Source organism: Sorex fumeus, unplaced genomic scaffold (genome assembly GCF_029834395.1).
Source record: "Sorex fumeus unplaced genomic scaffold, SorFum_2.1 ptg000007l, whole genome shotgun sequence".
Lineage (NCBI taxonomy): Eukaryota > Metazoa > Chordata > Mammalia > Eulipotyphla > Soricidae > Sorex > Sorex fumeus.
The window spans coordinates 46,434,706-46,459,371 of record NW_026606064.1 but is presented as its reverse complement, the minus strand read 5'-3'; the positions used below and the strand labels follow the sequence as shown (position 1 = coordinate 46,459,371).

General features: G+C 36.9%; 1 protein-coding gene across 1 annotated transcript in view; it reads left to right on the top strand.

The window, feature by feature from the left end:
* The window catches only part of SMYD3 (SET and MYND domain containing 3), an 853,166-nt gene that overhangs the window by 429,077 nt on the left and 399,423 nt on the right, over positions 1-24,666 (top strand). The window lies entirely within an intron of this gene.

Here is a 24,666-nt window from a genome sequence, read left to right as displayed (position 1 = left end):
ACACACACACACACACACACACACACATATATATATATATATATCCTCTCAAAGTTCTTTTGCACATCTTGATGAAAATTAAAATTCTGTTCTCTTATCAGTGGCCATTGGTATGATGGACGATAACTGACCTTGTGGGTATGACCTGACCTCATTGGGATGGCCTGGCCTGATAGCTTGGCCTGGCCTGGTGGTTGTCAGCCAGGCCAAGTAAATGGTGATGGAATCCTTGAGCCCTAACTTCTCCCTCCTTTGTATTTTCACAGAAGTCTCCTAACCTGTGAATCATTATTTCTTTTTTATTTTTATTTTTTATTTTTATTTTTTGTTTTTTTTTGGGTCATACCTGGCGATGCTCAGAAGTTACTCCTGGCTCATGCATTCAGGAATTACTCCTGGTGGTGACGCCCTACCCGCTGTGCTATCGCTCCAGCCCCGTGACTCATTTTTTACGGGAAATAAGAGCTTTAATTTAGAATTTAGATCAGATCAGATTTTTTCCCTTGTTTTTTTCTCAATCATGGGATAAAAGTCGGAATTCAACAGAAGATATATTATACACTAAAAGTGAAGTTTCTTACCTTTTCTGTTCAGCTTCCGCCCATTTATCTAATTTTCTTTACAAAAACACTTCTTAAGGAGTAGCTTCACCCTCTACTTCCATTTCTTAATTCCCCATTGTTTCTCATACTCACTCCTTCGCCTGCTCATCCCCAGCATTCTGCCCAGACGTCCTGTCAAGGTAACAGGATTGACTCTCTAAAGCCCACTATACTTATCTGATAACCTGCCTTGAGGTATAAAGTTCCCCAGTTCCCTTCAGGAAACCATCCATCACTTGCCCTTGGCTGGTTCATTGTTGCAGGAATTCTGTCATCCCTTCATCCTGATGAGAGAGGAGTGATAGATATGTGATCACTTGGTTTCTGATACAAGTAGAGTGCTGATCCATGTGGCTTATTGGTGTTTTAATTTCAGCTGTCACTAAGTAACCTTTTCTTTGAGATGACCAGAAAGTGCCTGGCTACAGGCTTCCTGCAGAGCAGGCCCTATGCTCCCAGAAGATATTTTGCTACCATCCTCCTTCCATCTTTCCTCTCCCCTCTATTCTTGGCCTCAGACTCGTAGCATAGAATTATAACCACAGAGCACGTTCTGATGTACATTGCTTTCAGCATGTAATGGAGGCATATTCTTCATTGGGGCTGTTGCCCACCTTTTCTCAGCTGTCTCACACTAAATGAGGGCTGCTCCCCTGGCTGTACCTGCAGCTCCTGACAAGAATCCTCTGAGGTATGGCCTTTCTTCTGCAATAAATCATGGACGTTGCTGCTATTCCTGAAGACGAGCCTTTCCTGGCCTGGGAAATTAAGTGAGCAAGATACCCTCCTTTCCCTTAGGGTTTACAAAGGCAAAGTTTGTTTATAGTGAAAAATGTGCCAGACAGCCCCAGCATTCACCTGATTGGTGAACATATGGATTTAGATGGAATCAAAATGAAATATTGTAAATACTTAGGTGCTTCTGTCACTAAGACAAGAAATGAGGGGGAATATAATTATTCTTTAGCAGATTGTCCTCTACCCACACTATCATCCTTGTTTGCTGATTAACAAGAATATGGCTAGAGTCTAACTCAAAATCCACAGAGCACTGTCTGGGGCACTTTATCAGTTTGTTCTTGTGAGAATATGGACATCACCTCAACTTGCACTAGATTAGGAATAATTTGGGGGGGTGGGAGGAATGCTTGAAATTTTAAGTTGCTGCATTCTGTCTTTTCTCTTATTCTCAGCTCCTCTCTTTTCTCAATATATTTTTCTGTCTTACTAATTCTAGGTTCATTTTATGTGGATGAACAGTAGGGGGTCTATATATCTGTTCCATGATTTAGAAATCTCAGCAGATTTCCTCCTGCTTCTCAGTCCAGTTCTTTATACTCAAGTTTTCTGCCTATGTCCTTTCATTCTGTCCTCAAACTCACTCTTGGAAAAGGTATCCTGCCAACCACTTGCAACTTTTTGTGCGTTGGATCTATGAGCTGCCACCAGAAAAAGCCATTTGGGTTTCAAGTCTCTTTCTTAGATGTTGAAGGAAAAGGTTTAAAAGGATTGGCTCTTAATGGGGAATGTGTAGCCTTATTTCTCAACCCCTTGATGTTTGAAATCATCCCAAACTCACTTCCTTCTTCTTGGTACATTTACACTCTTAGTACTCATGTCTGTGATACTGAAATGTCCTGAACTGCTGAATCTGTCTGGAAATTGTGTGTTTTTGCAGAGGTCCAAGTTTGAGATGGTGTAAGCAATTTTGTTATCCTTGTCTTTAGAAATGTCACATTTGTTGATTGTATTTTCCCTGGCCGTGCCTATGGTATGTATCTTGTAGCATGCTGTCTCTTCTTTGCATCACCCAGATATGGGAAGCTCCCTTAGAAGAACATCCTCTCCTTTATTGTTATATCCCCAAGCAAGTAGTACTTTGACTAACATATTGTAAACTCACAAATCCTCATCAATTAGTAGTGATTGAGCCTGGTTTAAGAGATCAGATCTTTCCCAACTAATAGTGGGGTTGCATCCCCAGAAATCTACCCTCAGTTAAAGATATTATAATCTTATAGAAAGTGTCTGGTAGGGCTAGGTCCTCATCTAGGGACCAGGTCATTTGTCCCAGACAGGAAAGAATACAAGTACAAAACACAGATGTTTAGAATAGAAGAGGTTTAGTAAGGAACGGTATAGACTTGAGAATCTGAGTGCAGCACAGTTGAAGAGAATGCATCAATGCTTCAAGACAGTTTGCTCATAGCAGTAATGCACACTTCAGAGTCATAGGGCAGGCATTTGCCATAGAGTAGAGTTTTTCACACCATTTATACAGGTATAGAAATGGAGTAAAGAAATAAGAGGCACAGTGTTCATAATATTTCAGAAAAGATGGAAAGGTTTGAGGGAGTGATTTCTGGTCATAGAAGTGCTACCCAGTGGCTAACCATATGTGGCCACTTCCTGAGGTCACCATGGCAATTGTAAACTGTCATAACATGGGTGAGTATGATTTTTACAGTGTGATTTGCATTTATGTGCAATTGATTTTTCATGCGTGCATAATGAAGCTGAGTGTCATCTGTAGTCACATAGTGTTCCCTGTTGAATTTTTCAACTCTGATGGATCTTAGATTCAAATGAGTCTTGGACTTCATTCCTCTTATCTTTGGAGGTGTTCAGTATCCATCACATGTAATTCCTTTAGCAAAAACATTAATTTCCCAGGCACGGCATATCCTTATGTAAGAGAGCTATAGATGAAAATGAGGATTAATTGAAGGTAGGAGGTATGATATTGACATGTTAAAGAACTGTGTATGACAATTACTAGTCCTTGGATAAAAACAAAGGTATTTCCTGGGAAGGAATTCAGAAATATTGTAATTTTTGAGGTTTGCAGTATCTTCACAAGGAAATATTTGCCCATGAGAGGCAAAGTTTTCTGGTTCCTTCCCCTTCTAAGTAAGTTTCCCACATTTATCCCAGCATTCTGCCGTAACAAGGAGAATATGCCTTTCATACACCTAACCATCCACACATCATCATTTAACCTAGCTAATCTGAAGCCTATCTGAAAGTCATTATATTTTCATTCACCTACAAATGATCGAATGCAAGTTCTGTTTTATAATAGTTGAACATTTTATGTAATTTATCCATGTACTGTAATGAAAAACTAAGTGCATGAATTATAAAGTCAAAATAGGGGCTAGACAGAATCTGGAAAAAACCTGAGTGCCCGAGAACAGATGACTGGTTAAAGAAACTTTGGTACATTTACACAGTGGAGTACTATGTAGCTATTAGAAAAGAAGAAGTCATGAAATTTACATACAAGTGGTACTACATGGAAAGTATCATGTTAAGCGAAATGAGTCAGAAAGAGAGGGATAGACATAGAAAGATTGCATTCATCTGGGGAACATAAATTAACAAAATAGGAGACTAACACCCAAGAACGACCAAGATTAGTACCAGGAATTTTGCTCCATGGCTTGGAAGCCAGCTACACATGCTAGGGTTAAAGGGAGCTCAGATAGAGAAGGGAGCACCAAATATAGGGTGTTGGGAAGATCCTCCCAGGATGGGAGAAGCATGCTGAAAGTAGACTATAGACCAAACATGATTGCCACTCATTGCCTCTTTTGCAAACCATGACACCCCAAAGGAGAGAGAGAACAAAAGGGAATGCCCTGCTACAGAGGCAGGGTGGGATGGGGGGGGGGAGGGATACTGGGATCCGTGGTGGTGGGAAATGGGCACTGGTGGAGGGATGGGTATTTGATCATTGTATAATTGAAACCCAAGCATGAAAATTTGTAAGTCTACAACTGTACCTCATGGTGTCTCACTAATAAAAATTAAAAAATTAAATAAAAAATAGGGTCTAGAGTGATAGTACAGCAAGCAGGACATTTGCTATATATATATATATATTTATATATAAATCCCTGGTACCGTATATGTTCTCTGAGCCCCATAAGGAGTGCACCCTGAGCTTAAAGCCAGGAGTAAGTCCTGAGTACTGCATGCGTGAGCCATAAACAAACAAAAGATTAAAGTAGTTTCAAATAGTGACTGCTTTTAACTTGCATACATCTTAAAATTGAACCATTATAAATTGGAGATTATCTGTAATTTTATAGCATGAGTTGAGTATGAACTTTGAAGTCAAACTGATGGAAAAAAAATTTCTTCCTCTATTCTTTAGTAGCAGAAAGAGTCTTTAACCTTTCTAAATGTCAATTTTTCATTTGTGGAAGATATGATCATGTATAATCACTAAGAATATTATGACAGCTAGCATTTCCTTACCTGCATATATATTACATGTCTAATATGACTAACATATGCTTACTTGAGCTAAAGTTTATTGAGCACATACGTTTTTGCCAGGCAGTTTGCTAAGAAGTTCACATGAATTATTTATTTAGTCTTTATGGTTATTACATAGATTGTTTCATTAACTTTTGATTATTATATTTAACCCTTATGTGCGTGGAGTACTCACAACTTTCTTTCCTAGATGTGAAAGTCAAAGACAGTATAGCGGTAGGTCACTAGCCTTGTATGTGGCCAACCAGGGTTCGATCCCTGAACTAAAAGTATTCTGAGCATTGCTGGGTATGGCCCCAAAACAAAACAAAAAAGAAGCTCAAGATTACACAATTAAGAAATGGACTTATGTGATGTTCGCTCATAGTTATTTGATTTGCGGATTTATGCTTGTCAGTTTGCAGGTTCCTTGGAGTAACATTGGTGTGAAGATAGCAGTTAGTTATTCAGTATTTATGATCATCAAATCAGATGGAAGACAGAAGCTGCATTTAAAAAGTTGTTTCAATTCAATGCAGCGGAGATGCCTGCAGTGCTTTTTAATTATCTGAGCACTTAAACAAAATTATTTAATTTGATCCCAACAACCTAGTATTATTAACTAAAAATTAATGTGTAATTGCTGTGAGAATTAGAGTTGATGTTTATTGAGTAACTACTCACTGCGAAGCATTTTACACACGTATAAATGATTTTCATGACCACCTCATGAATTAGGTGTTATAACGATGCTTTCATTTTACAAATGATATTCCACAGTTTGGAGAAACTAATGGACGGTGACAATTTTCTCTACTATACACAAGTAATAAAAATAGACCTAAGACCAAAGATACCAGCTGTTTGTGTGTGCGCTTTCTCAATGGAACAACCACAGTATGGGCCAAAAGAAGGTGCTGGGGCCCCAGGCATGCTTAGTGGCTAAAGGCACCTGCATTGTAAGTATGAGCCCTTGATTTTGACCCTGTGTTTCTCATGAGTTTGCAGGTGCTTGGTGTGATTCCTGCACCTCCGCTGTCTGATATCCTCAGTGCTGAAGCAGTATACCCGATCTTTGTGGGCTCCTGTTCACATCCAAGTGTGTGAAAGCACCACAGCTAACATGTTTGAACCCCATCAACAACAATAACTAAAGATATGTCAGGGGGCAGAGAGATAGGGCAGGGGAAAATGTACTTGACTTGCATATGACCAACCCAATTCAGTCTCTGACACTGCATATGATCCCTGAGCACCACTGGGAGTGATCCTTGAGGGCAGAGCCAGTAGTAAGTCCTGAGCAGGTCTGGGTGTGGCCCCAAAACAAATGAAAGGATTTGCAACTGTATATGCAGGAGTGCATCCCTCAGCGAGCATGTGTGAACATCACAATAACCCCATTGAGCACCTCAATCAAGTGTGTGCAACTCCTGGTCACTGCAACAACCACAACAAAGGGAGGGGGGGAAATGATCAGCCAACTCAAAGCATCTTCTATTCAGAATACCCACAGTTTGACTTACTTCACTTCCTTAAAAGCTTTGCATTGATAAAATTGTTGTGAATTGAAAGTGAACTCATATTTTAAATGAGTTTATTTCATATTTCATATTTCTGTGTAAAACCTTTACTTCCAAGGAACCTGCCCTTTTATCAAAGAAGTGAGCTTACCTAAAAGTGTGTTGTTTTTCAAAAGCAAGGTTTTGTTTCTTTAAAGAGTATCTTTGTTCAATTTGCAGAAGTCTATACAACATGCTTTCCTAAATAATAGTTGTGCTTAGAGAATAACTCTAAATTATTTACAAGCAGATTAAATAATATTTTAGCTCCCCACTGTGAAATGACATGTGGCTATAACCTCTTTTCCAGTCATGTTATTGAGAAACTGACTTTCTCATTCATTGGATTTGACAAGTTAGTGAAAGGTTCAGCCTTCTGAAATACTTTCCACAGCACCTCACAGACTCACCTCTGAGGTACTAGTTATTATTCAGTGCTGGCTATGTGAGGTGGTGGGCAAGTGAATTTGGGGGGAAGTTTTGTGTTTCTTAGGGTACTCCTTTCCTTTATACCTTTAATATATGCCTGCCTGCTTTCCCTCCCTCCTTCTTCTCCTACTCCCAGTACATGCAGCTGTGCTTAGGGCTTGTTCTGGCCTCTTTGCTCAGGGATCACCCCTAGTGGGGCTCAGTTAACCATATGCTGTGCTGGGAATCAAACTGGGGTCTGCTGTGCACAAGACAATTACCTTACTCTCTGTATTATTTCACCAACCCCTAACCACCTGTTTCAGGCTTTGAGAATTAGTCATGATGTACCTTCTAGGAAAAAGTTGTGTCCCAGTGTTCAGTGAAGTGGGAACATAGTGATTGTGTCCAAATAGTTTATATCTTTCTATAAATTATTGTAAGGTTTTATCTTTGGGGGTTATTAGTTATGCAAAGTCTGTCATTATGGATAGTTCTATGAGATAGTTCCAATTAAAAACAACTGGAGAGATTGCCAGTCAGTGTCAGCTAAATAAATTATGGTATACTTTTGTCATTAACAACTCTGAAAAAAAGAGAAAGATAAAAGCAGATTCTTCACATTTGTTAAGAGGGCGGATATATTACTCTGTCCATTCTTATATAATTAGAAGAATAAAACAGCTTCCCATTATGTATTTGAAATGGGAAAGTCTGTTATTACTTTCTTTTAGGGTATAATTAATCAATTTCAACTGCAGTATTTCAGATGTTATGCTGCAATAGAGTTTCATTAAGAATTGTAGTTTAATAATAATGGGTCAGTCAAGCTGACACTGTTGGAAACATAAAAACGAGCCTCAAATACTAAAAACATATTGCTTCTCCAGTGTTGCCCAGAGAAAAAAATTGAATTGAGAAGGGGTGCGGGTAGAGTTTATTGCCAGTTCTTTTGCAAAAGTTTGCTGCATCTGGAGAGAAGCATTATAGTTCATAGACTCACAAGAAAGCAGGCCACAGGAGTCTCCCATCTTCACTAATATTCCAGCAGTAGTCATCTCCCCGGTCATCTGAACAGAGGGGCTGTCAGTCCCAGCAGGAAGAGTCTTGATGCAGTAAGCAGCTTAGAAGCAAAGTCAGCGAATAGAAAGGAAAATCTCCCATTTTTCTCTCAACTCAAGTTATAAATTCTTATAGGAGCTTCTGGAAATATTTTTTTAATTGTGCTGCTATTTTGTACAGAAAAAGCCTGACCAGAGGGTACAAAGCCTTGGAAAGTTAGCTTTTTTGTATTAAATAAACACTTCAATATTTGATCCAGTGCTCTGCTCAGGGGTTCTTTGTCTAGACACATGGCTCACTGATGTAGGTAGATGTCTCCTCAGATGAAGGAGATCCAACTCAACTTTTTTTGAGTAACATAATGGTTGGGGGAAGTTCTTAAAGGGTCCTAATAAAAATAGAAAATGTTGACACCCCAGACTACTAATTTGACATATATGTTGATTCCCAGAGGGCTGCATTGCCTTTTTTTCTTTAAAAAAATCAAAATTATAAAAGCATATTGCTTAGAGTACTGCCAAAGTCCCAAGACTACAAGGAAGCCATGTAGACCCACTAAGAAAGGCAATTATTTTTGGAAAGAAGTATTTTTTGCTATAATACATGACTTATAAATAGTTCTTGAAGCAGGTACTGAGTCATTCTATACTTTTCCTCAAATTTAAGAATATATGTGAGTTTTATGTACTACAACTGTGTTACTGTAAAAAAAGTTTACTTAATCTAGGCTTTTTGTTGTCTAACACACATCAGCATTTGGGGGATGATAGTTCTTTTTTTCTTTTCTTTTCTTTTCTTTTTTTTTTCTTTTTGGGTCACACCTAGCAATGTTCAGGGGTTACTCCTGGCTCTACACTGGAATTATTCCTGGCGGTGCTCAGGGGAGCATATGGGATGCAGGGGATTGAACCTGTGTTGGCTGCTTGCAAGGCAAATGCTCTAACAGCGGAACTATTACTTCGGCCCAATAGTTATTTCTTAACATGATTATTTTGTGTCTTCTCTCTCATGATTAAGGGACTGCCTATGCAGCCAATAGAACTTGTACAGAACATCCTGTCCTTTTTCGCCTCTCGCTGCAGAAACTACCGAAGAGAAGTAACATCACTATCCTCTTCTTATTTTGCTTGTGCTTTGAATATTCTTCATGATGCTGTTGCCAATTTTGGCTTGTAGATATTTAGAAAAGGACAGTCAGTATGTGTGGGCACACCCACGTAGAGTAGGTTGTGCTCACTGATTGTTCACCCAAACCCATGTGTTACAGGCTTTGACAGAAATTTGGTACATTTGGTTTTAGTTTTGAGAGTGAGCTGTTCCTTGAAATTAAATGAGACAAGCACAAATATGGTTGCACTAAGTTCAAAGTGGCAATGCCTGTTCACTTAAAATATTATCAAACTTTTTTTTTCTTGATTAAAGGTAATTTTTTTTGGTGGGGTGAGATGGGAGCTTTGTGTAATGCCTAGCAGTAATCTCAGGGTATATTCCTGGCTCTGTACTCAGGGATCACTCCTGGCAGGTTTGGGGGACCATACCTGGGAATCTAACTTAGGTTGGAACTTGCAAGGCATGTGCCCTTTGTGCTGAATCCAGTCCCAAAGGCAAACTCTTAAATGAGAAATTATGGAAGAAAGAAAACTTTAAAATGAGAAAAAGCAGAATTAGTATATAGAAATATATTTATACTAATATGTAAAATATCTGTTTCTTTACTAAAGAAATAGCTTAATTGCTTTATTAAGCAATACTAGCTTTATTGCTTCTATCTAAATAGTGCTTCCACCAAATATAGAATTTTAGCATTTAAACAAGTGCTAGTACTAGTATTTTGATTTTTCAATCTATTAGATATGTTTACTAAGTGTAATGTAAATGCTTTGACATTGAGTCACACATATGGATCATTCAATACATGTAAATGAGATTACTTTTAAAATGTTCTTATTTTAGCCACATGATTTACAATTTTATAATACTATCAATGATAGGGTTTCATAAATATAACATTCCAATATTCCCTCCATCTCACTGAGTGTTCTTTCCCCTCCACCACTTTCTCACAATCCCCTCTCCCTCACGCCAGTACGCTTACCCCACTTCATCTCACTACCATAGTAAACTTTTCTAAGCATTTATGAAAGGTTCTGGTAGTTGGTCCTCATTAATAAGTGCTGGTATCTTCATTATTGGGCTGGAGCAGTAGCACAGTGGTAGGGCGTTTTCCTTGTGCGCAGCCAGCCCTGCCCAGCTGGGTTCGATTCTTCCACCCCTCTCGGAGAGCCCGGCAAGCTACCAAGAGTATCTCGCCCACACGACAAAGCCTGGCAAGCTACCCGTGATGTATTCGATATGCCAAACAGAGTAACAACAAGTCTCAAAATGGAGATGTTACTGGGCCCGCACGAGCAAATCTCCATTATTATTTATTAACCCATTATATTTGTTCATTTTTGATTTGGTACTACATCCATCACTTCCTGCCCCATTCAACCACCTTAATACAGAGCTTGGTTTTAGATATCATTCTTATATAATTGAAGAGCGATTCATCTGTTCTTCTTTTTCTTGGGTGCAGGAGGTGTTTCATACCCAGTAGTGCTTGGGAAATATTTTCAGGTGGTGCTCAGAAGACCGTGTGGTGCCAGGGATTGAACTCACATGTTCACATGCAAAGCATGTTCTCAGCTCATTGGTTTATCTCACCAGCCTTAGTTTTACCATTCAGATCTTACAATTTGCTTATCTTATGATCAGCCAATAAACAGTAAATATCAGAGCTTAGAGGAAAGGGACAGCTCCTTCACTGAGTAATGAACATAGCATATTCTTGCATGCCTTTGTGGAGATTGTCCATGACCTTTATAAAAGCATAAAGCTTGATACCCTTTACTTTCCAGCAAGATCCTAGATCAGTCTCCCTTAAATTCTTTTGAATATCTGCTTGAAGGGAACAAAACTGAAGATAAGCCAAAAGTCTCTCCTGATTGACCATTGTTAACCATTTTGGATTTTCTGCACAATATTTTATATTACAAGTATTTTGAATTTTAATCCATACATAAGTAATCATAAAATCATAATTTTTGTTTTTAAAAACGGTTCTAATTTAACTACTCAAGTGCTTCTGACATGAGATTTGTTTTGTTTTGAATGAATGAGGGGCTATTACTTGAAAAGTAGAGCTAAGGTGTGGAGTTCAATATATTTACCTTTGTGAGTGTATAGAATTGAAAAATGAGAATGTGTTTAAGCTTTCATAATGCACAGTTAAAAATAATCACTATGGGTACAAAAATAATGTAATTTCACCTGTTTTAGGTAAGTGTGAGGTCAATTAATTTCTAATTCTTTCTTTAATACAATCTTTATCTAGCTTATTGAAATACTCATTTTCGTTCCTTACTTTCATTAAATATATATATATTAAATATTTTTCATTCCCTTGGGGAAAATCCTTTATAAATATAAAGTTAAAAGGTTAATTTCAGGTCTTTGGTCTGTGAAAAATTAAATTTTCCCAGAAAGTTTAATCAGATATCAATATAACATCCAATCAGTCCTTTTGAACCTGCTGTGCGCTTGGCCATTACTCCTTATTGATTAGAGTGTGATCTTTTTTGCTGCTCATGAATTATTGATGAAAAATCTCCTGAGGGTATTCAGGCATTATGAAGAGAGAAGAGAAAACCTTTTCCTCGGAGTGGATCCGGCCAGGGGTTTGGTGGCTGCTGTGCTCCAAAGGCCACTTCCTCTGGTCCCCGTTGTCTTGACTTTCCTGGCAACCCTGCAGAGTCCTGGGTTGCTGAGAGAACATGCAATAGGCACTAAATTGTTCCCAGCACACTGAGGCACCCGAATACTTTAGAAATGATTTTTCTTCTGTACTTGTCTGTAGGTGGCAGTTGAAAGGAATTTAGACATTGTGTAAAGTGCTTAAGTGATTAAGAAAGAAAGGAGATTTAAACATTAAATTGTCGAAGGGAAATATGAACTCCCCCAATGTTTTTATATTATTTAATTTGGTATTTATTTTTAGCCCCCAAAGGTGAATATAACTAAAGCAATTGTTTTTATACTGACAATACCTCTGAAATTGTAGGCTACTATGAAATAGTGTCCAGAGTACAGCATGTGGGGTCAGAGAAGGATGGGACAGATGAGAACTGGATAAATAATAATATTTTTTCAGCCATATTTCACTAACATGAAGAATTTTTTCCCTATGCATTAAGACAGGAATTTATTTATTTAAGAGAATAATAAAAGGTAAAGGTAAAGGTAAAGGCCCTCCCGTTGATCGTCGATTTGCTCGAGCGGGCCCAGTAACATCTCCATTGGAGACTTTGTTGTTACTGTGTCTGGCATATCGAATACTCTCGGTAGCTTGCCGGGCTCTCTGAGAGGGGCGGAGGAATCGAACTCGGGTCGGCCATGTTGGCCACTTGTAAGGCGAACGCCCTACCCGCTGTGCTATAATGGGGGAAAGGCAGGAATCCTCACTGGCATGGATATGGGGCCTCCTAAACAGGATTTCCAAGAATATTTTTTCAAAAATAAATGTAGTTTACAGTTTTTTCATGTATACAGAAGGAAACAAATGTTTATATACGGCAGGGTGGGGGAGGATAGGGTACATAAAGCCAAATGGGATTAAAAAAAAAACTCAGGGTAATAATAATTTCTGGTACAAAAGTAAGATTCACTTATTTTCAAGTATGTTGCCAGATATAAAAGAAAAACCCCAAAACCCAATGGTGGCATCTTATACAAAAATTTAATGGAGATATATTCTTAGTTGATCTTTAAATAGAAAATAACAAAATCAACTGAACGCACAATCCAGGATTTACCAAGAAGTGCTATCGCTCCAGCGGCCAACATGACCGACCCAAGTTCGACTCCTCCACCCCTCTCAGAGAGTTCAGCAAGAGTATCTCGCCCGCATGGCAAAGCCTGGCAAGCTTTCTGTGATGTATTCGATATGCCAAACACAGTAACATTTGTCACAATGGAGACGTTACTGGGCCCACTCGAGCAACTCGATGAGCAACGGGAGGACAGTGACAGTGACAGTACCAAGAAGTGCCTATTGTTCTTTGACAGAATTTAAGTTTACTTTTGTTGCTTGGAGGAAAAACCAATCAGGATCTAAGGCTGTGGTTGCTGAAGGAGGTGATTAGTTGTGCATCATCTACTTTAACTGTCTTTTGATCGGGCCCACTATGTTGAAACTGTTATGATATCCAAGGTAAAGAAAAAAAAATACTCAAACTTTTGCAATTTGGAAACCTAGTGATACTTTTAAAGAACCTAATGAACCTTGAAAATTGCTGCTTACCAAGTGAAAATAAAAATGCTTCATCAGGTAGGTAGAAAAGAAATTGTCTTCTTAGACTTACTGACTTCTGGTAGTAAACATATCCTCTGTTATATTCACTATCTTCTAGTGAGTCTGCAATACACAAATTTCCATTCATGCACATTGAGAAGATATTTTAAAAGAAGATAATTATTGCATAAAGTATCTTAATTCCATGGGCTGGAGTGTGAATGAGAAGTGTTTGCTAATAGATATAGGGTTTCTTTTGAAAGTACTGAAAGTATTCTGATATTAAATCATACTGATGCCTGCACACATATGTGAAAACCCACTGAATTATATATTATCAAAACTTGCATTTTATGAATGGTAATTGTCATTTGTCAATTTTTAAATAAGTTCATTAATTCAAATATTCTAGTTATTGTGTGTTTTCAAAAATAATTGATTTGTTTTGGGTTTTGTACTTTTATGTGTCTTTTATTTTTTACTTAACTAGATTAATCTTCCTTAATACCGTATTTCTGAGTAAGTCATAAAATCTTTCAAAGAGCTCTCATTGTTTTTGGCAAACCTTTCCGTACAGCTGGGCAGCCTGTGTAACTGCATCATCCTAAGGGTGGTCTTTCTCCTGTCATTTCGGATATATTCAAAATGCATTGCTTGGTGTTTAGAAATGAAGGATGCAGGTAGATGTGAAGGGCTCTCTGGCAATGAGTTCTTGGGTTGTAATAAAACCAAGATATGATTTGAAGAATCTCTGTAAATTTCTGTCACTAGCCATGTAGGAACTAAAAGCATAATTGCTGAACCCACTAAGTGGACACAGGAATTAAGTTCTGATAAAACTCTAGCTGGCAGCAGCACAGGACCAGAAAAGTTTGGTCCCCTCCAGGGGTAGCTCCAGCAGGAACAAGAGGTTGTGATAATGACATGAAAGTGGAGCACAAAAGTGTCAAGCTCTTCTTAAAAACATCATGGCAGCCTATGCTAAGCAATCTTATCTAGGTAGAAGACCCAGTGCGGGGACAACTTGGAGAAAACCTGTGAAAATTAAGTTTGCAGAGGCAAGCAGTGTCTTCTCTGTTCTCAGGGCTAGCCTGCATCTCTCCCTAAGATATGTGATATGTTTTCTCTCTCTCTCTCTGTCTCTCTCTCTCTCTGTCTCTCTCTGTCTCTCTCTCTCTCTCTCTCTCTCTCTCTCTCTTTCTCTCTCTCTCTCTTCACTATCGTCTCCTTCTGAAATTATTTTCTATGAGAGAATAGCGGTGGACCTAAATAGTCTGGGTAAGATTTGGGACTGATTTTCCTTTACTGCAAAGAGCAATTCCTAGGTCCAGTATGAATCTATGGCTCGCTGAGAAATCAGGTGGCAAAAATATCTCCCACTCCGAGCAGGACAAGTGGACTTCAGGTGCAGCTTGACAGCTGCCTCGTGAGCTGAAGAGACATGAGGTGTGTACCATACAGGGACTCATCTTAGGCTTTTATCAGTCCTAGATTTCCCCAGCTACTTCCTGGGTGATCCAGGTGAGTAGTAAGTCAATCTTGTAAGTCAATCACAACAGAAATATCTGTGTCTTTGTTCCAACCTCATTTAATAGGCTCACTTATTCAATACTCTTCTTTGTTGGTTCCTTTGTTGGTTCACTCATTCATTTACTTACTCATTCATCCAATAAACTATGCATTATCTTAACATTGTCCTGTGATTGGTATATTTATTCTGTCCAATCACAGACCCTGTACTCTTCCTTCTTTCTTTCAGCCTTCTTTCAATATGCTTATTAGAATTGGACTAAAATTTAACTTCTTTTTAGTATACTGTATATGATTAACTTTCATCTGTTGGGACTATGCTGGGATGGTAATTTGGGACCATATAATAATAACTGCTTATATATTTGAGAGGATTTCAGGACATGAGTGATAGGGAAACCAGTACTTTTAGGTAACAATCCCCATTGCTATTGCCAATAGAAACTTAGATTTGAGTGTTTCCTTTTCTAACCAATTCTGTTTCTGTTTGCATGAAAGAAGAAAGGATAGTTTAGGAGAGGCTTTGCACTTAATCAAATAGTTTTAACATCCTTTAAACAGAGGACAAGATCTTACTTAGAATATTAAATATCCAGGTTTGTGTTTGGACTAAATAACTCCTAGTACTTTCTTCATTTTTATGATTGCTAATATTTTTATTCTATTTAAAATATATGGGGCCAGATCAATAGTATGTTAGTAGGGTTCTTGCTTTGATTGTGACTAACTGAGATTCAATCTCCAGAAACCAGATATGTTTCCCTGAGTGCAGATTCAGGAGTAAGCCTGAATACCACTGAGTGTGGCTCTTAAAACCAAACAAAGCAATTTCAATTTTGACTTAACTATGAAAGGAATTTGAACTGTGTGCTTGTGTTCTATTTCTCTTGTTTGGTAGCAATGCCATATTGATTTGAATTAAGAAGATTTGGAGTGATTGACACTCGGATCATTTATTGTGTGTGTAATTTTAAACAAGTATGTATTCTCCCTCCTCCTAATTATTTCTGTTTATTAGCATGGCTATGTCATGAAGTGATTCAAGGGAAATTGCTGCAAGTGGTATTTCTGTGGAAGAATTTGACACGTCAGCTTATTTCATTTATGACCTGTCATCATTTTAGAGCAAGCTTAAGCTCCAAATTGGAATAACTTCTAAAGTTCAAATTATGGAATTTCATTATACCATATGGTATTAATAAAGAAAACTTTTTGAATTGCTTGTGTTTACAGGTACTGTGCCTAACACTAAGTACAGAAGAATGAATGAGTAAAAAGAAAGAAAAAAATTTCAAAAAATGATAGAGGAATAGCAACTAATTCACTTGCATATTATAGTTTTAAGTGAGAAAAGCTTTTGTGACTCTTATACTGCCCACTTTTAACACTAACCAAAGGACTGGCCAGTAGCTCCTTCATCATATGTGCCCAATTTTCTTTGTGGTTTAACTCTGAACAGTTTCTAGAATGTAATTTTTTGCTTGGCTTAATAGGCAAACAATCCATCCTTTGTAATGCTTGACTGGAAATTTAGTCATTAAGAGGGAGGGTGAAAGGGAAATTTTGTAAACCTATTTCGATTGCATATAGGTCTAGAAGTAAATGGAAACTTCTCTGCGGTTACTAAATCCTTTTAGAAGTCAGAGGTGGTTATGTCTCCGTTTCAGAGATGCTACACTTAGAACTAAATCTTATAATGGCCATTTTAGAATAAACCAATAGTTATGTTTGTTGATTTTTTGGGTTAACACCTGGTGCTGTTCAGGGGCTACTTCTGGCTTTGTGATTGGGGCTCAAGCCAGATTGTGTTTGGGGGAGCATATGTGGATATTATGCATGCAAATCACATGTTTGCTTGTTTTGCTGTTTCTCTGGCCCAAACTAGTAGTTCTTAACTCTTTTTTTGGCTTGTTTGTTCATGGATTCTTTCAAGCTACTGTTAAAAACTAAACTCATGTACATGTAAAATTTTCATATAATTTCAAGTGTTCTTAAATTCAGAATCACATTATTGGATTTGCTAGGAGCATATCAATGACTTTTTATCGTCTTTTAAAAATCATGCTAATATGTTTAAAATCTTTGCCCGTAACATTTTCTAACTTATTAAAAAATATATAGATGATTGAGCTGCTCTAAACACATATATGATTATCTCATGCTTTATATGAAAATCCCCAATTTAAATGTTGTAATAGAGTTCAGGTTAGAATATACTTTTGGTACATTATTTTTAAAAGAAAATGTTTCCAAGTTAAGCTAGTCCTCTGAAAATGTCAGTTATATGCCACTTCTGTAAGGGAAGGGAATGAAATAAAAACATTTTTAATGTAATATAGCAAGTGACAAAGTGAGCTGACACGCTTTTGAAGCTGGGTAGGGGATGTGGTTTGTAAAGGAAAATTGAAATGTCATTCTATCTGAAGGTTCACAAGTCATTTCCTCAGGCTGTCTTTACCTATGTATGGAAATGGGTTCTTCTGCTCCAAATATCATGCATTTTTAAATAGTTGATCATAATAATAATATATTATCCTTTCAGGTAGTTTTAGCTCATAACTGGAAAGTGATTAATTATGAAACAAAAATTGAAAATTAACTTAAGGTGTAACTTAGTAATAGTCACACCATGGAAGTGTCAGTTGCTAACTTAGTTCTGACTGTTATTAAATTAGTAAACCATAAGCATCAACACTCTTGTAAGCATGTGACCTAAACTAATTTTAAAAAAATAAGTGGTGGGAGTTAGAAGGGGACCTTGGGACATTGGTGGAGAGACCCTGACACTGATGCTTGGTTTGGAGTTGACACATTATATACCTGAAAGTCTCTAACTAATAATAGTATTGTAAGTCATGGTGCCTGTGTAAAAATTTGGGGGAAAAGAATACTGCCTAAACAAAAATAAATAAATAAGAAATAAAACTATTTAGCATTAAATAAAAGCATTAAAAATAATAACAAAGTAGTATAATATGTTAAAGTAGTTTTTACCATCTAATTATTTTTTTTCTTTTGCAAAGCTCTGTATTAGTCATCACTCCACCACAAACACATCAGTCTCACCACTACAAAGACCTATCTACTCCTTCTTCCCATTCTCTTCTCCCTTTCCCTCTGGTTAACACTGTAGTTTTGACTAAGTTTAGGAGTTTTTTCTTCTAGCCCATTGGCTTTAGTAATTCATATTTCACATATGAAGAAGACAATCTAATAATCATATTTTACTTCTTTACATTTTGAGTGAAATATGATTATTATCATATTTCATCATTTAGCATCATCACCTCAGATTCTGCTCATTTATCCCCCCCCATTTTTTCAATGGCATTGAGTATATGTATCACAGCTTCTTTATCCAGTTTTAGTGGTAACAAGATGGAGTGACTGAAAATCTAGATAAGGGAAGTGGATTGTGGAACTCATGAAGAACTTAACTGAATGTGTCTCAGTCCTTCAATTCTGGAGTATGTTGGAATTTGTTGTGTCATAGGGAACTGAAGAGATGAGATGATGAGATCTGATTTTGGTCATTCTTTTTTCCCTTTTTCTTTTTGTTTTAAAAATAATAGTAACATATAATTTATTTAGTATGTAATTTTCCCATTGGAAGGTTCTCTCAGTCTGTATTTATATTTTCTTTCCTATTTTAAAAAATGTTTTAAAAACATTGATTCTGACATTCTGTAGGCTGCAGATGTATGACCTTATAAGTCACCATCTGTATATACTACATAGTTCACCATCAAAATTCTAGTCTCCATCTATCACCACATAATTAACTCATCTTATCTGATTTATCTCCAATCCTCTTCATTTTGGTAACCACTATTTTGTTTTTTTATAATTTTGAAAAGCTACAAATTTGTTTTCTTTCTTTTATCTACACACAGGGGTAAAATAAAAGTATATTTCTTCATCTGACTTATTTCACTAATACTTGCTAGTCACTGTCACTGTCACTGTCCTCCCATTGTTCATCAATTTGCTCGAGTGGGCCCAGTAACATTGTGACTTGTTACTGTGTTTGGCATATCTGAACTACTATTTCAAATGACAGAGTTTAACTTTTTTATTTTATTTGTTTAAGACTCAGTGGTTCTTTTTGGGGGTAGTTTTATTTGTTTGTTGTGATTTTTATGGGCCACACTTAATGGTACTCAGTGGTAACTCCTGGCTCTGCAGAAATCACTATTTCCAGGCTTAGGGGACCCTATGGGGGTGCTGGAGATGGAATCTGAGCTGGTCATGCACAAGGCAAACAACATTATCCACTGGACTGTCGCTCCAGTCTCTCTCATTTTAAAATATCGGAATAGCATTTTGTTGTCAGTATATACCCTATTATTTTCATACAGTTTGCTATTGACAAACACCTAGGTTATTCCCCCCTCTTGCTACTATGGCTCATGCTGTAATGAATATAATGTTGTACTTAGTTTTCTGAATCAGTGTTTTCATATTCTTTAAGATAGATATCCAGAAGTAGTGTAGACAGAGCATTTGATATTTTTATCATTAGTTTTTAAGGGATATTTGAAAATATACCATTTTTCATATTGACTGTACCAGTTTATATTCCTTGATTATGGGACTTCTTGAACTTCCGGAATAAAGTTTGGAATTATTCTATTGTAAACAGGGAGTTTTTGAAAGCTTCTAAGCAGGGGAATAACATAATTATGATGATTTAGGAAGATAATTCTGGTAATAGTAACAAAGTATTAAAAAGTCAAAGGACTAGAGAGGAATCCAGCTATCAGCCTTTGCAGTAGCTCAGACAGGAGAAATGGAAATGAAAAATTGGTCTCTTTCAAAAAGGTCAGTACCATCTGCAGTGCAGTGAGTGACACATTTACTGCTTCTTTTATCCAAACAGCCTATTTTTCTTGTGATTAGAGATTAAAATTCTATTATATGGAGAGTAAAAAATGGATTTTTGATGAAAAATGCACTGTTTCCAGTTAAGTTTACTAGCATCTTTTTAAATTAAAAAAATATAGGCTGTAAATAGGCTCCCCAAATTGTTGAATTGATAAATATGTAATTCACCAAAAAAATAGGCTGTAATTTTCAGTTAATGATGCAGTTTTGAATTTTTAAAGGGCATTCACTCCATCAGCACTTTTGCCACAAATTGATCTTCCAATGAGGAGTAATCAATTGCTCAGAATGATTTGTTTTATATTTTAAAATTTTGGGCTTTCAATTGGCAAAACAGTACTCGGGGAACAGGATTGCAATTAAAGGACATTAGACCTCTCTATAATACTGAAGATATCTACTTCTGGTAGCTATCTTGTAAAGAGAGAATGTAGATATAAAAGGCCAGACAAGTTCTGAAGTGCTTTTGGTAATAGTTTTATCCGTCCATTAAGTGCTATGGCTTTGATCCTAAATTGCTGCTGCCCAAGTGAAGAGTATTGCTCATTCATTACTGCTTTCTCCAGCTCTAATGCTAGAAAAACCAAGTGGCACACCTTTCTGTTGTGGTCAGCTTGCTGTGCTCAGCTGCTCTAGAAAGACTATTTTTGACAGTACATCTCTCTGTATTTTTTGCGCTTTCAACTCATGTTGAAATTAAAGCATTACCAAATGCTCTAGTTTTCTATTATCTCTACCTTTAAACAAGAATATTCTTGGTCATAGTTGTATATTTCACTTACTACAACATAATGTTTAAAAAGAACTTGAGATAATTCAGTGAAGGACATGCTTATGAAATATTTTCTGCTATGGGTTTATGCATAAATGCCCAGAATTTTGTTAGTACTGTCTGTACCTTATCAATTTACAAGTGCTGTGAAATTTTAATTTCTATTTGCAGTCGAGAGAGAGAGAGAGAGAGAGAGAGAGAAAGAGAGAGAGAGAGAAATGTGTTAAGGACTTCGTCAACCCTGATGGAGAAATTACTCATCTTACATGAACAGATGAGTCCCTTTCCCGGCAGCCTCTTTGGAAACCTTGAGAGAGTCCCTTGACGCATTTTCCTTTCCTTATGTGCACAAGCACTTTATTCAGGTTTGATTAAATGGCAAAATAATAGCTGCAGACTGTCATTGTTCCCTTTGGTCTAGTTTGAATAGTGAACATGCAGCAGAAGATGGTGTGAGTTGAAAGGAAATAGCACTGGATGTCAAAAGGTTACTCCCTCAAAGATAGTTTTGACCAAATGAGAAAACATAAATTAGTACCTTGGAAGTTGAGATCAACTGTTATTCTGCTCTAGTCTACATTTTTGTTTGGATGCATTGTATGAATAATAATTCCCTTTTGTCTTAGAATGCTCAAGTACAAGTATTTTCTTTGTTTTAAAGGTGTTAAGTCAATAATTATCTATTAAAACTTTCATGAATTCATAATTGAGTAGTGAAAAATAGAACTACATCAAGATATTATTTTCCATGTTGATTGTTTTGAAGAGAACCCCAATGAGCAAAAATGTGGTTAATAATGGGACTGATGAATTTGGTGACCTTCTTTATTTTCCTTTAAAATTTTAATTTCAGTGAGCCCTTCTTTAACATTAGTTCTCTCTCTTTATTTCTCTCTCTCTCTCTCTCACACACACACACACATACACACACACAGAGTGTTTTTAAATGTTCCTTTGGCTGGTCAGTACCAGGGACAAGAAATGGCTGAGCAACTTAATTCAGGAAAATACTATTGTCTTTGTCACAGAAACTTAGTGTATATTGTCTGTTACTGCATTTACCACATATACAGTGAGATCTGGTTTTTCATTTGATATGACAGACAATACTGAGTCAAAAAGTAATCAGGATAAGAATTAAATGATGAAAGTTGATTTTTTTAATGATGACTTATAGTCATTAGGAGAATTGCGGGGGCAGGAGTTGAATATAGATTTTACTTAGATAAGTGGAGTAGTGGGGAAAGTTACGAAGGTTTCAATAATGTTGCTATCAACATCTTTACCAGCTAGAGTAAAAATTCGTGGTGTTGACACTTCAGAAGCCTGTAATAGAAATATAATAAGTTTTGTTTGAAGTACATCACTGTTCCATTGCCGTTATTGTGCATGGCTTGGAGTGAGGCCTGTCCAGCTCTCTATGTCAGACCCCAAGACATAGTTGAGCCTGAAATATCATATCTTGTTGTTTCTCTTTGACTTTCAGTGGGGTGTGTGTGTGTGTGTGTGTGTGTGTGTGTGTGTGTGTGTGTGTGTGTGTGTTGGGAGGGATACCCTGCAGTGGTTGGCATAATCCCCGGAGTTCTCAGGGAATTGAAGCTGAGCTGTCTCTGGTTCTATTCTTTTTAAAAAATTATGTAAAAATATGTTCCCCCTCCCTCTATTCTTCCTCCACTTGCCTCCCCCTCTCTGTGTTTATATCATCTGATACATATTATAGTCCTTCATGTCTCTTATTTCCTCATTAGAGTGAAATCTCTAGGGATAACGTTATGCATTTCTGTACACTTATTTTGAATAACTGAGTACTGGTGGAATAGCACTGGAACACTGAGAGAGGGAGAGGCATGAAGCTATAAAGTAAAATTTTAAAAACTTAAAGAGGACGAGGGATATGATTTGAGAGGTAGTACACAGTCCGTGTATGTGTGAGGCCTTAGGTTTGATGCCCAGAACTGGCTGGTATATTTCTGGTCCCACCTAAGGCACCACTGGCTGTGGTTATTGCTTTAGCCCTGACAACTAACTGAAAAACAAAAGTTTCCTCTTTTTTTTTTGTTTTTGTTTTTGTTTTAGAGCCATACCTGGCTTACTCCTAGGTCTGTCCTCAGAGATCACTCCTGGAAGTGTTCAGTGTCCAGGTTGAATGCTAGGGATTCAACCTGGGTTGTGCATGTACAAGGCAACCCTACCTGCTGTACTATCTTTTGGGCCTCCTCCAAATTTTTTTAAGGAAAAAAAACTCCTTTCCACTGACCAAGTGGCACTTGAACTCCTGATAGAGTTCAACCAGGAACCTGCATATCTTTGATATTATCCCCTTATCAGAAGGGTATTGGGTGAATATCCTTTCCCATTCTGTAGGCTGTTTTTGTATCCTGGTCACTGATTCTTTTGAGGTGTAGAAGCCTCTTAATTTAAGATAGTCCCATTTGTTTATCTTTGCTTCTACTTGCTTCGTCAGTGGCATTTCATCTTTGAAGATACATTTAGCTTTAATGTCGTGGAGGGTTTTGCTGACCTTTTCTTCATTGTACCTTATAGATTCTGGTCTTATGTAGAGGTCCTTATTCCATTTTGATCCAACCTTTTTTCATGATATTAGATAGAGGTCTAAACCTGTTGTTTTGCATATAACTGTCCAGTTTTGCGAGCAAAAGATATAATTTTAAATTATCAAATGATTTATGAGATATCATCAGATGACTCTTCAGTTTAAGCCTTACGTTTCTACATCCTGGTTTCCTACTTAAGTTTGCTTTGAACATGCTAATCTCTAATTATCATCTGAGAGGTGCACTGGGACTTCAAAATGATGAATTTATATTTTAAATTAATTATTAATCATTTTATAAGGTTGTTCACAATAATTTATTACATTCAGTATTCTAACACCAAACCCACCACCATTACATTTTACCACCACCATTATTTTGAATTTTTCCACCCCACGCAAGACTGCCTCAAAGGCAGATCCTAAATAATTTATTTTGTATTGCTAGTTAAGAGTAATCTGCTAAAAATGATCCCAAAAAAGTTTTCCTTAGAGGATAATATATGAAGATTATTTTTTTGTACTACCTCATTCACTGGAGTTATTTCATTTTTGGTGAGAAAATGGAGTAAGGAAAGAGAAGAATTCAGAATAAAAGATAATTTCATCTCACTTTTAGTCTTTCTCTTTAACTGTATTTTACTGAGTATTTAGATGGTGTTCAAAAAACTCAAAAGCCTCTTTTCCTTTGACAGAACTTCTAAATAAATTCAAAGATCCAGAGAAAGATAATTATGTCTCCTTTCAGATTCATAGGATTTGTCTGAAGTGAAAAACTATTACATCCTCAATGTGTTTCAGTACAGCCTAGATCAAAGTGAGGTGCTTATTTGCTTAGTTTCCTTGGTTAGGGCCTCAGTTAAGGTTGCCTGGGTCACCTCACATTCAACATATCATATTTGGTTTCTGAGCTCCACTCTATAAAAATCTTGATCTTACCAGAATTTAGTGAATTCAGATGTTCCTAGAATTCAGTGAAAGGTCCAGGTAAGAGTTAAATGAAACAGATCCTTTAGTCAAGTATGTCAGTTTATTTTAAATGATTGGTGAATTTTTGAAAATTACTTGGCAACTGGGGATATTTCATTAACGTGTAATAGGATTAATATTTTGTGAATTATTTTTGAAATACATGACAGATGTTTGGAACCACAGCAAGTTATCATTTGGCAACAAGGAATAGTTTTTAGAATTCTCAGTATCATAATAGATGATGCACATTCATGAGGATATATTAAATGTGTGTGGTTTAAATGAAAATGCATATATATAAAAATCTTGGTATTATAGTTTTAAGTTGATTCCATAAAATATTGAAATTATTAATTTTGTTCTTTATGGCATAATCTATTTTAAGAGAGAAAAGAACAAATTTTTCATTGAAAATAGAAATTATTTTGAATACTTCTGGAGCAATAGCACAGCGGTAGGGCATTTGCCTTGCATGTGTCCGGCCCAGCGACCCATGTTCGATTCCTCCACCCTTCTCAGAGTGCCCAACAAGCTACCAAGAGTATCTTGCCCGTACGGCAAAACCCTGGCAAGCTACCTGTGACTTATTCGATATGCCAAAAACAGTAACAACAAGTCTCATAATGGAGACGTTACTGGGCCCACTGGAGCAAATCGATGAACGATAGGAAGACAGTGCTACAGTACTCCAGCTTACTAGAGGTCATATATATATTTCTATAAAATAA